Source organism: Alexandromys fortis, unplaced genomic scaffold (genome assembly GCF_014885135.2).
Source record: "Alexandromys fortis isolate MF-2015 unplaced genomic scaffold, M_Fortis_MF-2015_v1.1 scaffold_78, whole genome shotgun sequence".
Lineage (NCBI taxonomy): Eukaryota > Metazoa > Chordata > Mammalia > Rodentia > Cricetidae > Alexandromys > Alexandromys fortis.
In genome coordinates this window covers 100,919-116,606 of record NW_026067977.1, presented here as the reverse complement: position 1 = coordinate 116,606, position 15,688 = coordinate 100,919, and the positions used below count along the sequence as shown (strand labels likewise).

At 43.7% G+C, this 15,688-nt stretch overlaps 1 long non-coding RNA gene across 4 annotated transcripts in view; it reads right to left on the bottom strand.

The window, feature by feature from the left end:
- Positions 1–15,688, bottom strand: part of LOC126510850 (uncharacterized) — an 88,514-nt gene that overhangs the window by 8,665 nt on the left and 64,161 nt on the right. For 3 of the 4 annotated variants that reach the window (XR_007594529.1, XR_007594526.1, XR_007594528.1), the window contains exons 2-3: positions 8,665–8,721; positions 2,385–2,728 (exon numbers count right to left, since the gene is read on the bottom strand). This is a non-coding gene — a long non-coding RNA (uncharacterized lncRNA). The remainder of the gene's footprint in view (positions 1–2,384; positions 2,729–8,664; positions 8,722–15,688) is intronic. The other variant, XR_007594527.1, reaches the window with a different exon arrangement.

The window sequence follows — 15,688 nt, the reverse complement described above, 5'->3', positions numbered from 1 at the left end:
AAATAGAAAGGGAGGAAAGGAGGGAGGGAAGAAGAAGGGAGGGAGGGGGTGGAGGAAGAGAGGAAGGGAGGGGAGGAAAGAGGAGAGCAAGGGAAGGGAAGGGAGAGGAAGGAAAAGAAAAGGAGAAACGGAAAGGGAAAAAGGAAAGAAGAAAGCCATGGACCATGAGTCACTGGCCAAGAAATACAAAGCCAGCAAGCAGCACAGAGGTGGCTATGGAGAATGACCACAACCTTCCCACAAGGCCATGCTGTCTAAGGAATAATAAGAACAGAAAGAGTTCCTCATCACCAGCAGCTTTGGGCCGCTGGTCTCTGTGGTCTCTCTTGAGAAGATGAAGGACTGAGAACAGGACCTCGAGGAGACAGGAGGCTTGAAAGTTGTTAGTAAAGGGGGGGGGGGGGAGAGGGGATCAGCAAACCTCCGGCTGCTGAGAACAAATTATCCAAAATTCAATCTGATGAAATTATTAACCTGGCAAGTGATCCATGTGCCAAACTCACAATTGATAACTAATTTCTCTTGGTCTTTTGTAAAGTTCATAGCCATCTGTGCTGTTTACAGCCATTTCAACAGATTTTGTAGGGTTCTCTCTTGAATCATTGAGCCTTTGCTACCAGAGGACAAGGTATCTTAGCATTCTGTTTAGAGGAGAGGCCTCCTTGATGAAAATGTAGCCCCAGTTTTTATGGAATTTTGAGTGCATGTCTTTGTGGGGGGGGATGCTTATGAAGCCATCAAGAATGGTCATTTAGCCATCCAGAAATGCCAAGTCAACTACAATTGGGCATGCAGGCACTGAGGTGGCTGCTTTCACCATCAGGCAAGTCAGGATCTGGAATGAAAGAGTATAAATGCTGGGTTCCTACGCATGCAGACGACTCCCACCAGAGAAACCAGTTCATCTAGGATGCTCCATGCTCCTCACAGCTGGACAGTAAGGCTGTAAACACTCTGCCCAAGAGCAGAAGCCAATTTGCATGGCCAGCTCCATCATCATTTGGTCAATAGACATCCTGCAGAAGGGTACAGAGAGAGAAGGCTGGTGGGCCCATCGCTCAGATGGATGGCTCGAAACAGCTCTCTGCATCTAACATCTAAAACTTCTTGGGGCAGCGGTGTGGGGGGGAACTAGTTATATAAATGTAAAGAAGCCAATGGTTATGTAGGACAATAAACACAAAATCTCAGCTTTATTTATGTATTTTCTAATCATTTATCTACTGAGTGTTTATAAACAAGTATGTCAGGCTATCAGAATTGTGCAAGCCACTGACATGACACCAGGACAAAGAGCTTGAGTCTTGGTTAAAACCGGCATCTGTTCTCTCTGAGCTAAATAACTTTGAACAAATTTCTTACGTTTCCTGAGCCTCAGTTTCCTCGCTATAATGCTTACAACACCTACCAAAAATGCTGTGGAGACCACATGGCACCAAGCCTGTTGCATCTGCCTGAGTTGCTAAATTCTGTCTACACAGGCTTTCTTCCAGTGCACCTTGTAAATTGAAATTATTGGTATGATCCAATGGTTTTCTTATTACATTTATAACATCATTTAAAGTAAAGAAGAAAAAGGAAATAAGTGAGAAACATTAAATCAGTAGCTAACAAAAATTCCATTTGATGCCCAGACGTCAGTATTGCACATGCTTTGCTTCTCTTCTGGTCATCGCACTGGGTGCCTGTCTGCTGCCGGTCCCAGCAATCTCCAGTCTCAGGCCGCCCTCCTGGCCTGCAGGCTGGGCCTGCCTCCTCTTCCTTGTCTGGAGCGACCCCTGGCTCTCTTACTCTGGGCTTGTCTCTTGTTTACATTGAAACCCGTGGACCTAATGGAGGGTGATGTCCTTGGTGTTCCCCACCTCCTCTCTTTGCTCAATGCCCTTCATTCCCTCTCTGGTTCTTAGATCTTGATTCTGCTCCCTTTTATCTCTGTGTTGTAGGAAGCTCCTATTCCAAACGGCAGACTCATCTTACCCTTTGTGGTAAATTCTCGCCCCAGTATTACCTGTCCAATAACAACAGCTTCTAGCTCCAGGTCCCATTTCAGTATCCCTCTGCATCATCATATTTACATATGTATGTATGTGTGTATGTATGTATAAATTAAATATATATCACATATGGAGATATATATGCATACAAATGAGCTATGATCACTTACAACCCTTAACACAATGGAGCATTTACAATGTTATTTAAGTAGGTCATAGGTCATATAGTTTACTATTTGGGCAATAATGAAAGAAGAGAGTTTTATGTATTCAGTACAGAATGTAACTTAAATTATATATGTGTATATTTATATATACTGTTTCTATATATGTAATATATAGTGTCTTATCACATTTATTTGAAAATTTTATTGTTTGGTAGTTTCATACCTTTATAAAATGAGTTCCAATAATTTTATATACTTCATTTCTCTCGCGTGCACCAGTCCCTTCTCAGTAAACCTCCCTTACTTTGATGTCTTCTTTTGCCTGTAGCAATACTGACTTGCATGTTTCTCACCCAAGTGTGATGGGAGGTTCTTTACTGGAGCTAGGACACCTTAACAGGTGACTGCACCACTGATTTTGCTTGTCAACCGTCTCCTGGGGAAGAGCGGGACGTCACTGGGCAGTCATCCAGCTTTGATGTAATATTGAGTGACCTTGTCCTGTGGCGGTCTCACGCAGATGACCACAATTGCAGTGAGTCCTTGAGCGCCATGGCTCTGCTGTTTCTAGAAGACGAAAGAAAGCAATTAAAATTCTTATTTTCAGTCCCCAATTGATGGATGTTGAGCCCTGCCATTCAGAAATCAGCTGTGTTGATACACTACAGCACAGACAGGATACTTTGCAAGCCCCGTGTTAATGCTGTTGTCTCTTACCCTGTATGTGTCCGTTCAACACGGAGGTCACTTGCCACATATGGTTTATAAAACATAAATGAAAGATATTCAATACAATTTGAAGCTCGGTTCCTCACCCACACTAGTCACATGATCAGGTGTCAGTAGCCACGTGCTGCCGTGGTCTACAGGAACATCACGGATGTTTGCCTGGACAGCCCTACACCATAGCCACCTGCTGATGTCTGCGTTTCTTCCCGTACTATTACCAGATCCCCAGAAACGCAGAGGAGACATGTGTTTATTTGCAAAAGGCACTCTCTTTCTTTTTTCATTCTGCTGAGCAAAAGCAAAGACAGAGTTGACTCAGTTTTCTCCCTGGCTGTGTGTGGGGCAGAACTGGGGAACGCTGCTTCCCAGGAGTCAGAAAGAATCACAGGATCACAGTTCCCTGTCCCCGGGGCTCGGCCCCTGGCTTCTGTGCAACGCTTCTGGGACTCTGTGTGAATGGCAGCGATGACACGTTTAATGAAAGGTAAATATATACGGCCAGTCTCTAGCAGATGTGGGCTGTGGGGAGCAAGAGAGTCAGCACTGGGACGAGAGCCCACGGTGGTGCTCCAGGCTCACCTGTGAGGTTGCCCTGCATAAGGTTAACCTTGCTGTTCAGAAACAGAGAAGACGGTGATCCGGAGACCTAGAGTTTATTAGCCGCCCTTCAGTTCCATTAAGATGTTGGTGTGCTTGAAACAGGAGCAGTATTTTCGAGTTGTCATTAAAAACTACCAGAGAACAGGCACAGCCATCTGAGCAATGTCCCAGGGCGCTGCTGGCATCTAGTGTAGAGACAGGGAAGCAACTGGCAGGCAAAGCTCAGGGACTCACAAAGGGAGGATCCTAACCAGAGTCATGTAAGCTGGCTGTGTGCACACCAGGTGCCTCTTCTCTAACAACAGCGACTGCTGGTGGATGGAGAGTTGTAAGAATGAAAAGAAGTTTCTCAGTGCATCTGGGCAACGCTTAGAACAGTGGCTGTCAATCTTGCCAAACACATTTCCTGCAGGGAGCGCATAGTAAGTTATTACCACTGTGTGCATCCTCAAATATAATCTATAGGCACTTAAAACCCGCTGTGTGCATAACTATAAAAAGAAAATAATATGCTAAATAACAAAAGGAAGAAATTTGAAATTACAAAGCAATAACGTATTTTAATATGTATTTACTAAAACGTTCAACACGTAATTGGGCCACTAGCTTCTTACTTACATAGAATGAATAAGTTCAAATTTAAGGATTATTAGTAAGAAGTAAGAGTATACAAGAGAGGCGGAAGCAAGGACTCACAGATAAGGAAGGACATGGGACGTTTGTCTCTCTGGGTCTGAGTTATCTCACTCACTATGATCTTCTCTAGTTCTGCCCATTACCTGCAAATGTCGTGGTGTCCTTTTTCTTTACAGTCTATCCTGTAGTGTGTATATACCACATTTTCACTATCTAGTCATCATTTAAAGGACATTTAGAATGTTTCCACTCCCATAACTGGTTAGCCAGTACCAAGTAGCCAGCCTTGTAACATTATGCAGACCGGCAACTCAACTATATTTCTATATTAATTATCTATGAATGTGTGAATGAAGGAGACAGTGTTTGGGGGGTTGAGGGATGACAGAGGAGGGGAGAAATGATATAAATATAATTGCTTTTTTAAAGGATGGTCTTCTTTTCTTTTATTGAAAATACATTTTTTTCATACCATATGTTCTAATTTCAGTTTTCCTTCCCTTTACTCCCCCCAGTTCCTCCCGACATCCCCTTCCACATAAATCTACCTTAGAAATCTTCTTAGAAAACAAACAGCTATCTAAGGGATAATAATAAAATTAAATAAAATATAATAAGACAAAACAAAAGCAAACAGAGTGGAATGGGGCAAAACTAGAGGAAGGAGAAGAGACCCCAAAAGGCACCAGAAACAGCTATAGATGTGGAGGCCCACCCGTTTGTGCATTCAGGAATCCCGTAAGAACACAAGACCAAAAGCATAATATATATGCAAAACCTAGAGTAGTAAATTAATTAAATAATAAAATGTAAGATTAAAAATAAAAGCTCTGACATGACCTTGTGAGACAAGGAACCTCCAAAGATGCCTTTGAGTGAGTTTTGTGGTGGCCATCCACTGTTGGACATGTGGTTTGTTTCCCTTGGAGAAAACTGATTTTTCATTTGCAAATGGTTGTCAATTGGAGATTTCATCTGAGTTAAGGATTAGGAATATGTGTCCACTTCTCCTTTCAGCTTTAGGTCCCTGTACGGTGCAGACCTGGGCAGCCCTATGCGTGCTGCCTCAGTTTCTATGAGTTCATAGGTGCATCGGTACTGCCATGTTTAGAAGGTTCATTTTCTTGGTGTGTTCTATCCCATCTGGCCTCCCTCACCCTTTCTGCTTCCTCCTCTGTGGGGTTCCCTGAGCCGTGGGTTGGGGGGAGAGTGGAGCTGAAAGAGACATCCCACTTAGGACTGAGTGTTCCGAGGTGTCTCTGTTTCTGGCAGTTGTCTGTCGATTTTGTTCCCATTGCTGCAAGAGGAAGCTTCCCTGATGATGGCTGAGTGAGTCACGGATCTAGGAGCAGAGCAGAGCATCTTTAGGAATCATTTTATTGCTACTTCATTTTCTCTTTCACAACAGCAGTGTTTGATTTTTATCTTAGATCTCTGGGCTAACTAGGCCTAGGTTCTCGGTCACCCAAGCAGCATCAGATATGGGTTTCATCTCATGTGATTTAAGTGGGCCTTAAATCAAATCAGATATTGTTTGGTTACTCCCACACGCTTGGGGCCACCATTGCACTAATGTATTATAGACTGGATGGTTTGCAGCTGGGTTAGTGTTTACATTTCTCCTTTGGTAGCATGCGTAGTACCTGCTGGTATCAGAAGCCCCAGCCAGTGGGGCTGAAGGCTCTAGGCAGGCACCAGCTCAACTTCTCCATGTTCAATGAGTTCTGTAGGTGCTATTTTTAGAAATAGGGCCTTGCTTCCAGTTTATGAAGAGCAACCTGTAGCCTTCAACAGTAGTTTGTTTAGGGGTTCCCTTGGGACCCTTTCGGCCAACAACTAGATTAGGTGTAACCCATTTCAGGTACTGAAGTTTCTTTTGGGAATAAGAGATGTCCAGTTGAGGTCCCCCCATTATTTTGCAAGTTCATTTAGATCACCTTCATATATGTATATAGTTTAAGAAGCTTCTACTGTACTAGGTTTTCATATGACTCCTCAAATGGCCCTTAAGGTTTTAGCAGCTCCTCCCCATATCCCCTCCCTTGTTCCTCTCATCCCTTCCCCTCTCTATTTGATCTGTCTCACCCCCCTGTCCATCCATAATTATCTGTTCTATTCCCCTTTCCTGGGGATGTCTGAGTTTCCCTCAATACTGCCATTTGTTTTGTTGGTCTTAGCCATTCTGACTGGTGTAAGAGAAAATCTCAAAGCAGTTTTGACCAGCATTTCCCTGGCGACTAAGGATTCTGAGCATTTCCTTAAGTGTTTCTCAGCCATTTTGGTGTTGCCTTTTATTTGGGTCCATACCTCATCTTTTTTATAACTGGGTTATTTGTTTTCTTGATGTCCATTTTTTCCAGTTCTTCGTGTGCCTTGGATATTATCCCTCTACCAGGTGTGCAGCTGGTAAAAGTCTTTCCCACTCTGTAGGATGCCACCGTGTGCTGTGGGTGGTGTTCTTTGCTGCACAGAAGCTTTGCAGTTTCAGGAGGTTCCATGTACTGGTTGTTGATCTTAGTGCCTCTGCTAATGGCATTTTCTTCAGAGAGCTTTTTTTCTGCACTGATGAGTTCAAGGCTGTTCCCCTTTCTCTTCTGTGAGGTTCTGTGTATCTGGTTTTATGTTGAGATCTTTGACCCACTTAAGCTGGAGTTTTGCACAGGATGATAATTTTGTATCTCTTTGCATTCTTCTACACGTAGCCATTCAGTTTGACCAGCACTACTTGTTGAAGATGCTGTTTTTTCCAGTGTGTATTCATGGAAATTCTTTATCAAAAATCAGGTGTTCATAGGTGTGTGGATTTATGTCTAAGTCTTCAGTTCAACTTGGTTTATCTGTGCCTTTGATCTTGATTTCTCCTTTTTCCTCTAGTCCTATTGCTCAATTCTTTTGGTCCTTTCACAATCACAAATTTCCTGGGTGTTTTGTGCCTGGAGATTTTTAGATTTAACATTTTGATTGACTGGAGTATCTATCTTGTCTTCAATGCCTGAGATTCTTTCTTCCAATTCTTGTATTCTGGGGGTGGGGCTTGCCTCTGAACTTCCTGTCCAAGTTTCTAGATTTTTCAGTTCCAGATTTCCATCAGTTTGGGTTTCCTTTATTGATTCAATGATCACCTTCAGGATCTGAACTGTTTCATTCATCTCCTTCCACTGTTTGACTGTGTTTTCTTGCATTTCTTTAAGGGATGCATTCATTTCCTCTCTAAGCATCTCTATAATCAAAGCTATTTTTAGGGCCCTTGTCTTCTGCTTCAGCTAAAGTGCAGTTCTCAGAGCCTGTTGTGGTAGGGCTGCTGACCTCCAGTGGAGACATATCACCTTGTTGTTGAATTTTTACACTGGCATCTGGGCATCTAGTTTGGGAATTATTGTAATTCCAAGTGCTGATATCTGTAGCAAGAACAATAAAAACCGCCGGGCGGTCATGGCACATGACCCAGCACTTGGGAGGCAGAGGCAGGCGGATCTCTGTGAGTTCGAGGCCAGCCTGGTCTACAAGAGCTAGTTCCAGGACAGGAACCAAAAAGCTATGGAGAAACCCTGTCTCGAAAAATCAAAAAAAAAAAAAAAAAAAAAAAAAAAAAAAAAAAAAAAAAAAAAAAAAAAAAATAAAAAAAACAAAAAAAAAAAAAAAAAAAAAAAAAAGAACAATAAAAACCTAGAGTCAGATAGAGAGGTAAAGCTGAAGATCAGAGAAACAGAACAGGAAGGAGGTAGAGAGACCTTTTCCCTCTACCAACGCTCCGACTGAAGGATCAATCCTCAGACTGCCTAGACTGTACAGTCTCCATCAAACCTCAGACTCCACACTCCAGAGAGTTCCTGTCTCTTCCCCTTTATATTCCTCTCACCACCCAGCCATATTGCTCCTGTCTCCACCTCCATAGTGCTGGGATTAAAGGTGTATGATTCCCAAACACTGGGATGAAAGGTGTGAGTCATCACCACTTAGATCTGTTTCTGGGTCGATCTTGTGTAGCCCAGGGTAGTCTTGAACTCACAGAGATCCATCTGCCGCTATCGCCTAAATCCTGGAATTGAAGGTGTATACCACCACTCCCTGGCCTCTAGTGGCCTAGCTTTGCACTCTGATCTTCAGTAAGCTTTTTTTTAAATTAAAATACAAATAAAATATCGCGACAGATATCTGTTCTTGTCTTTGGTTGGTTGGTATTCTATCCTTTGATTTCTGTTGCTCCCTCAGTCTCCTTAGAGAGTGTGGAAGCCTTGTGTTGCCTGGAAGGGGGGACTTCTGGTAACCTGCTTGGCGTGGCCACTGAGCGTTCTGAGTACTGTGTATTTTTAGATATTGGGAGCTGATACTTAGGACTGGGGAAGGGCTAGAAGAAAAGCTGAAGGGATTCACAAGAGGAATAAAAACAGGGTGTTCCACAGGATCTGCTTAGTCCTCTAGTAATGGGAGCAAAGAATGAGGGCTGGCTGCAAAGGTGGTCTCCCACAGAGATGGGATTAGAAGGGGGTAGGTGTTTGGAGGAAGGAGGGAGAGGTAAAGACCTTCAGTTAGCTTACCTGCTTGACTGGCTGGAGTAAGCTCAGGTTCCCAGGGAGTTCCTGCTGGAGCTGGGGCTGGGACAAAGCAATGAGTGCAGAAAAAAGTTTGGAGGAAGAGCTGCAATGAGCCCACCTGCTTCCCTGGCCTGAGTCCCGAACTCTTTTATTTTCATATGTATTAACACAAGGAATGTCTCTCCTCCTTTAGAGACTTGTGTACAAAACATTGTGCTCCTGCTGGCGTTTGAGTCAATGGCCTTGGACTTTCATCAGTTTGCTTGTTTGGGAAACACATCTTGACTCACCCAGAGGATCACAGGCAAGGCCCACTGAGCTCCATTCAATCTGAATTTTGATTCTTCAGCCTGACTGTTGCCCCAGGAAATTTCATACATCAGATCTTTCATTAAAATCATGGCATTTTGACCCTTTAGAGTTTATCTCAAAAAAAAATATTAATGCAGTTTGTTTGTTGACTTTACATGTTGAATAACCAGCAGAGAGAAGAGAGGAGAGAGAGAGAGAGGAGAGAGAAGAGAGAGACTCTTTATCCACCTATTAATAAGGAAGCATTAGCCCATGTATTAGCCCAGTAATCCATTCCACTTCTAGAGATCACTGAGATTCCCACCCTGCTGAGCAGAGGCCTGTTTCTCCTTCCCAGACCTATTTCCATCCACAGCAATGTCCTTGACAAGAGACTAAAATGAATGGATTTTATACATTTAGAAAAAGGTCGGGGGCTGGAGAGATGGCTCAGAGGTTAAGAGCACTGGCTGCACTTCCAAAGGTCCTGAGTTCAATTCCCAGCAACCACATGGTGGCTCACAACCATCTGTAATGAAATATGCTGCCCTCTTCTGGCCTGCAGGGACATATGCAGGCAGACCACTGTATACTTAATAAATAAATCTTTAAAAGAAAGAAAGAAAAAGGTCAGAAGATGGAAGCGAATGAGACAAACAGAGGTGAGAGTTGAAGACCAAACTCCAAACACTTCGGAAAACCCTCTCTCTACCTGAGCACGTGTTGAAATTTCCATCCTAGAAGCCCAGGAGGACATTTCACAAAGATCTTATTCTTCTTTCAGTGCAAACCCTCTCCAGAGCTACAAGTACTAAGCCTAGATCATCCTCCTTTCTAACTAAAGCTTCCCTGAGGCCTTAGCGGTAGGTTTTGCTTTCACAGTCCCTCACAGGGAAGTTGATCAGCTGTTTGTGTCCTTTCCCTCTGATCTGTAGCTAGTCTAGCTCAGAGCATGTTCCTAGTCCGCAGTTTACACAAATGTTCCTAACTCTGCTACCTCCTCCTGCCATCGGTAGTTGGGGGCATTTCTGAGGACCCAGGTTTGTTCCCTTCAGGCTAGCAGTGGCAGGAATGGCTCAGTGGTAAGAGCCTTTGCTGCTCTACAAGAGGACCTGAGTTTGATTCCCAGCATCCACATCAGTGGTTCACAACCCCTTGTAACTCCAGTTCCAGGGGACTCGTTATCCGCCGCTGATGTCTGCTGGGATGGAGGCAGGGATACTGATGTGAGTGATGGTGAGAGAGGGTGGGGGAGAAGTCTGCATCATCTGCTGGTGATGAGGGAGAGCAGGGGAGGCCATAGCGGGTGTTCTGCTACAGAGCTGGGGGTGAGTCAGAGGAGAGCTTTAATTTCGAATGTTAAAAAAAACTACTATAAAAAAGAAAGGCAGGAAAGTAAAAGAGAAGTGATACAAACTAGCTTTGTGTGTGTATCTGTGTGTGTTTCTGCGTGTATACGAGTGTGTGTATCCGTGTGTGCATGTGTATGTATGTCTATATGTGTGTTTGTGTGTCTATGTCTGTGTGTCTCTGACTGTGTGTCTATGTGTCTGTGTGTGTCTGTATGTGTCTGTGTGTCCCTATGGAAGCTAGATGAGGGTATCTGAGGCTATGCTGCAGGAGTTACAGACAGTGGGAGCACTGCAGTGTGAGTGCTGGAAACTAAATTCTGGTCCTCTGCAGGAACACTCTCCACCCCTGAACCATTTTTTCCAGGCCTGGCTTGGTTATTTGTATATGACTGAAAATCGAAGGAAATAATTTTACTTATATATATACATATATGTATATATAGCAAAATATGTCTTACATATAGATGGATATAGAATGGAGAAAAGAAAATAGATACAGGAGGCAAGATACAAACAGGATATTTTTCATGTAGGAAGTTGCCTAAAACAATGAATGTCCTCTGATAATCCATGGGAACAGGAACAAGAGGCGATGGCAACTTCCCACTCAGTGTGAGTTGGGAGTTAGCACTAGTTTATATATATATTCTGTTTAATATAAAAAGTGCATGACCCCACATGACTAGGAGCAGGGGAATGGACAGCCCAGGGAGTGTTGCTGCTAGTGTGTGAGCTTTATCATTAGGAAAAGTCATGAAACTGCTTCACAAGGTTGATTATCAACCAGGCGAATCTGTCATCTAGTCAATGGTGTCCCTCTAAATCCTAGATAGAGGCCTACTCAGTATTGGGGCTCTTGTTGGTCAGGCAGCTACTGTGACAAGGTGGCACAGAACAACGCCAAATGTAACTCTGTAGCAGTTCTGTAAGACAGGCATTTTCTCTTCATTCCATAGGAAAATGGAAACGCAGATCTGGAAAATTAAACTCATCTATCTCCTGATGGAATGTGGACAGAGCCCAGATCAGAGCACGGCTGTGGCCAGCACGCTTGAACCTCACATCTACCCTAGAAAGTGGAAGGTTACAGTTAGGAACGCTGGGTACCCCTTTTGTTTTGAGAAGCCACAGTCCAGTTTCAATGATGCGAAGCTGATGCTGGGCTGGTGTGCAACATCTTCCTTTTTAAGAATTTTTAATTGATCTGTAATAACCATACATACTCATGAGGTATGCTGTGGTGCTTTAATATATGCATACAATGTGTAGTAATCAAATTAGAGTAACTTGCATATCCATTCCTTCAAACATTTATGTCCTATCTCTACGCACTTCAGGTCCCTGTCTGCTCAGCTTTCACGTCATATCTTCATATCTTATCATATTTGCATTATATTTTGTTCTAAGGACTCTCAGAAATCAGTTGTAGCATCCAGAAAATTAAATCAAACTATGCTGACAGGATATAAGCATGGCAATTTATCAACTGCTTCATAATAGAGACCAGAAATCTCACTATCACGAAGGGTATTTTGTGAAGATCTGGCTCAATATGGGAGCAATTAGCCAACAGAGTGTAAATAAATCTTCTGATTGCTCTCAGGGATAGACGGTGACTTGTTGCAAAGGCGCTCACGGAGAAGCTGGTGGCTGCATTGGATCCTGCACAGGGAGCCTGCTGTACTGCCTTCTATGTGCGCTCTGCCCTGAACAGTATTTCAAACTTCGTACAGTGGCCTGTGGGTCTCAGGAGCAGGAATCTATGTTATGTCAATGGTGTCCAAGGGAGGAAGATGTCCTAAGAGGACACCTTCAAAAGATCAGTTTGTAGGTTTACCATTGTGTGAGCTGTGCTTAATAACTAGAGACTGTGAGCTATTAAAATGAAGTCAGATGACCTCTGAGAGTGGGAATATACCCAACTTTGGTTAATTTTTTTCTTATGAAGTTAAAAATCCACCTACCCAATTGCCCAGCAATCTTGCTCTTTTGTTCATTTATCCTTCAGAAACAAAAACATGTTTACAAAAAGTTGGGCAAAGAGTCTATAGAGACTTTATTCTGAATGGCTATCCCAACTGGAAAGCATTCAGATTCCCAAGACCAGCTGCAAGGATAAACAAATTTGAATCACAGTCTTATAATAGGACAATATTAAAAATGAAAGCACACTCATGCTAACCACATGAAAGAATCTCAAATGCATAGTGTTGAATGAATGTATGTAAAAATAAACAAAGAAATATGTAATGAAATAAATATTTAAACAATTTAAAGTCATAGCATAGGTATCTATTCTGGCAATAGAAATTCAAATAGTGATTTGATGTGGGAGTGATTTCTTATTAATAAAGAAACTGCCTAGGCCCCTTGATAGGCCAACCCTTAGGTGGGTGGAGTAAACAGAACAGAATTCTGGGAGAAAGAAGCCGAGTCAGGCAGTTGCCATGGTTTTCCCACTCCAGACAGACGCAGGTTAAGATCTTCCCTGGTAAGACACCTCGTGGTGTTACAGGGATATTAAAAATGGGTTAGATCAATATGTAAGAGCTAACCAATAAGAGGCTGGAACTAATGGGCCAGGCAGTGTTTAAAAGAATAATTTCCGTGTAATTATTTCGGGGGCATAAGCTAGCCATGTGGGTGGCAGGGAAGCGGCCCGCAGCTCCCCTCAACAGTGATTCTCTGTGGAAATGAGAAAACAGCTGGGAAGAGACCAGGAAGCTTTCTCAGGTGACGTAAATGTCAAAATTGTACACTGAAAATGTATAAATTATTCTCCAGTCAAACCTGTTTTATTCAGGTAACAGAAGACCAAACTCTGTCCTCCTCCTCCTCCTCCTCCTCTTCTTCTTGTTCTCAGTTTTAGACCACCAGTGATGGGAATCATGCAGTTAGTCTTCACTGGGAGAACACCACTACAATGGGGACCAGAGGCAATGGGTGACCTTTGGTGTGTTATGCAAACACGTGGTCAATTCCTGATTCTGATGTGGCTCAACAATATATGAAGCACTACTAATTAATGAAGTAATTCCCTACCCCAGGCCCTTGTAATAAATTGATACTGAACATAGGTTTGAAAGTTTATCCCTTAGAAATCCAGATCTAAGACACAAACACTAAAGGAAGAATGCAAGGTTTAACTGGGAGTGCTAACAACTCAGCAGGAGATAGACTGGTGTCTCACCCTTCCCCTTCAGATGTTCAGGGAGGAGGGGGAATTGTGTAAGGACCAGAGAAAGAAATAGAAAGTGTGAAGTTTTTCTGGCCTGAGAAGCCTCTCTGCCAACACAATAACCCAAATCAGATCAAATTAAACCAAATTAGGAAAAGCCCAGGTTTAATGGATGCCAGTGCTCCGGGGTGGCTCTTCAGCCCCCCCCCCCCCACACACACACATGGGAGGAAGATAAGAAAACCACAGAAAGGAGGAAAGAGAACCAGAGAGACCTGGGGGGGTTTAAATAGCCTGTGGGAGTGGTCTTGACCCTCTCTGGGTCGTGGTCAAAGGTTGGCAGGCTTTCTTGGAGGTGGAGTTTGGACCAGGGGAGGGGCCTGGGATGGAGCTTTCCACTCAAACATTCAGGAGCTGGGGTGACTCTTCCAACCAAACATTCTAGACTCCTGGATAAAGGGGTGTCAGAGAGCTGAGGTGACTTTCCAACCAAATAGAAAGGAGTGTTGCCCAGGGATTAAGAGAGATAATCTGTGGACACATGGAGATGATGAATGGCTCACTCTGGTGATATCCCTTTATTGTGTGCATGGGGCCTTCTAGTTTCACATTGTATATGATTATTAGACAGAGTTCCTAAAAATCAATCCAGAAAAACAAGCAAGATCAGCTTGGCTGGCAAAGACATTTTCTAAGACTGAAAATGAGAAAAATAGGAAATAGACTACAATGGAGTTACTGGCAGCAGCCTCTTACAGAGGAGCCAGGAAGTATGTCTCTTATGAGTTCAGGGAACAGCCCTGTGGTGATTTGAAAGAAAATGGCACCTAAAGGGAATGGCACTATTAGGAGGTGTGGTCTCGTTGGAGGAAGTATATCATTGTGGGGCCAAGCTTGGAGGTCTCTTTTGCTCAAGTTTCCCTCACTGTGACAGTCAGTTGACTTCCTGTTGTCTGCAAGCCAAAATGTATCCACCACATCTGCCTGCATGCCACCATGCTCCCCATCATGATGATAATGGACCAAACCTCTGAAACTGTAAGCAATCCACCCCAATTAAATGTTTTCTTGTCCCTTCAGAGCAATGAAAATCCTGGGACAGAAGTAAATGCCAGGAGTGGGGTATTGTTGTCATAGGCCTGACCATCTGTTTGTTTAGAGGAATTTGGACTTTGGTACTTTGGATTTGGAAAGCAGTGGACTGCTATAAGCACTGCTGTTGAAGGAGATCTGGGGCCCTTTTTTTGTCCTGGCCACCCGGCTAGCTCACACCCAAAATAATCACACAGAAATTGTATTAATTAAATCACTGCCTGGCCCATTAGCTCTAGCCTCTTTTTGGTTAACTCTCACATCTTGATTTAACCCATTTCTAATAATCTGTGTATCACCACTAGGTTGTGGCTTACTGGAAAAGATTCAGCATGTCTGACCAGGCGACTCCATGGCGACCCTCTGGTTATGCTTTCTTCTTCCCAGCCTTCTCCACCTACCTAAGTTCTGCCCTATCAGCAGGCCCAAAGCAGTTTCTTTATTAACCAATGAAAGCAACACAAATACAGAAGGACCTCCTACACTGCACTGCTTAATGAGTCATGAGTAGGAACATGGAAGACAGGGGTTATTTGAACTGTCAGGAGCCCACTCAAGAGGTTTCAGAGGAGAAAAATTCTACTATGTTGCTTAAAGATCATTCTTGTGACATTTTGGTGAAGAAAGTGACTGCCTTTGCCCTTGTCTGGTGAGTCTGCCTGAAGCTAAAGTGAAGAGTTTGGATTAAGAGTTGTCAGAAGAGCTGCGGCGGGCAGAACCGACGCACGGCGGGCAAAGCAGCTGGCGCGGGCCGGACTGGTGGGTACTGACACAGTGGCAGGCAACGCAGGCGGCAGGGACCAGCGCAACACTGAGAGCAGCTCGCCCCAGGACAATTAAATCAAAGAGGTAGGCCTTTGGTTGGCCAGGTCCCTGGCAAACAGGGAACCTGGTTCTTTTCCTGAAGACCCGTCTGAGGGGTGAGAGGGATCTTGGCCCCTGGCAGGAGCCAGGAAACAGAACGAGGGCATTTTGCAAGAGGAGCCTCTGGCCAGCAGGGAAACCTGATCTGGTTTTAAAAGGAGAGAGCATCAATAGGAGGAGATGGGCAGGCGCCAAGGCAAAAATTCACCCAATAATCTGAAAGACAACATGAAAGCACCAGAACCCAATG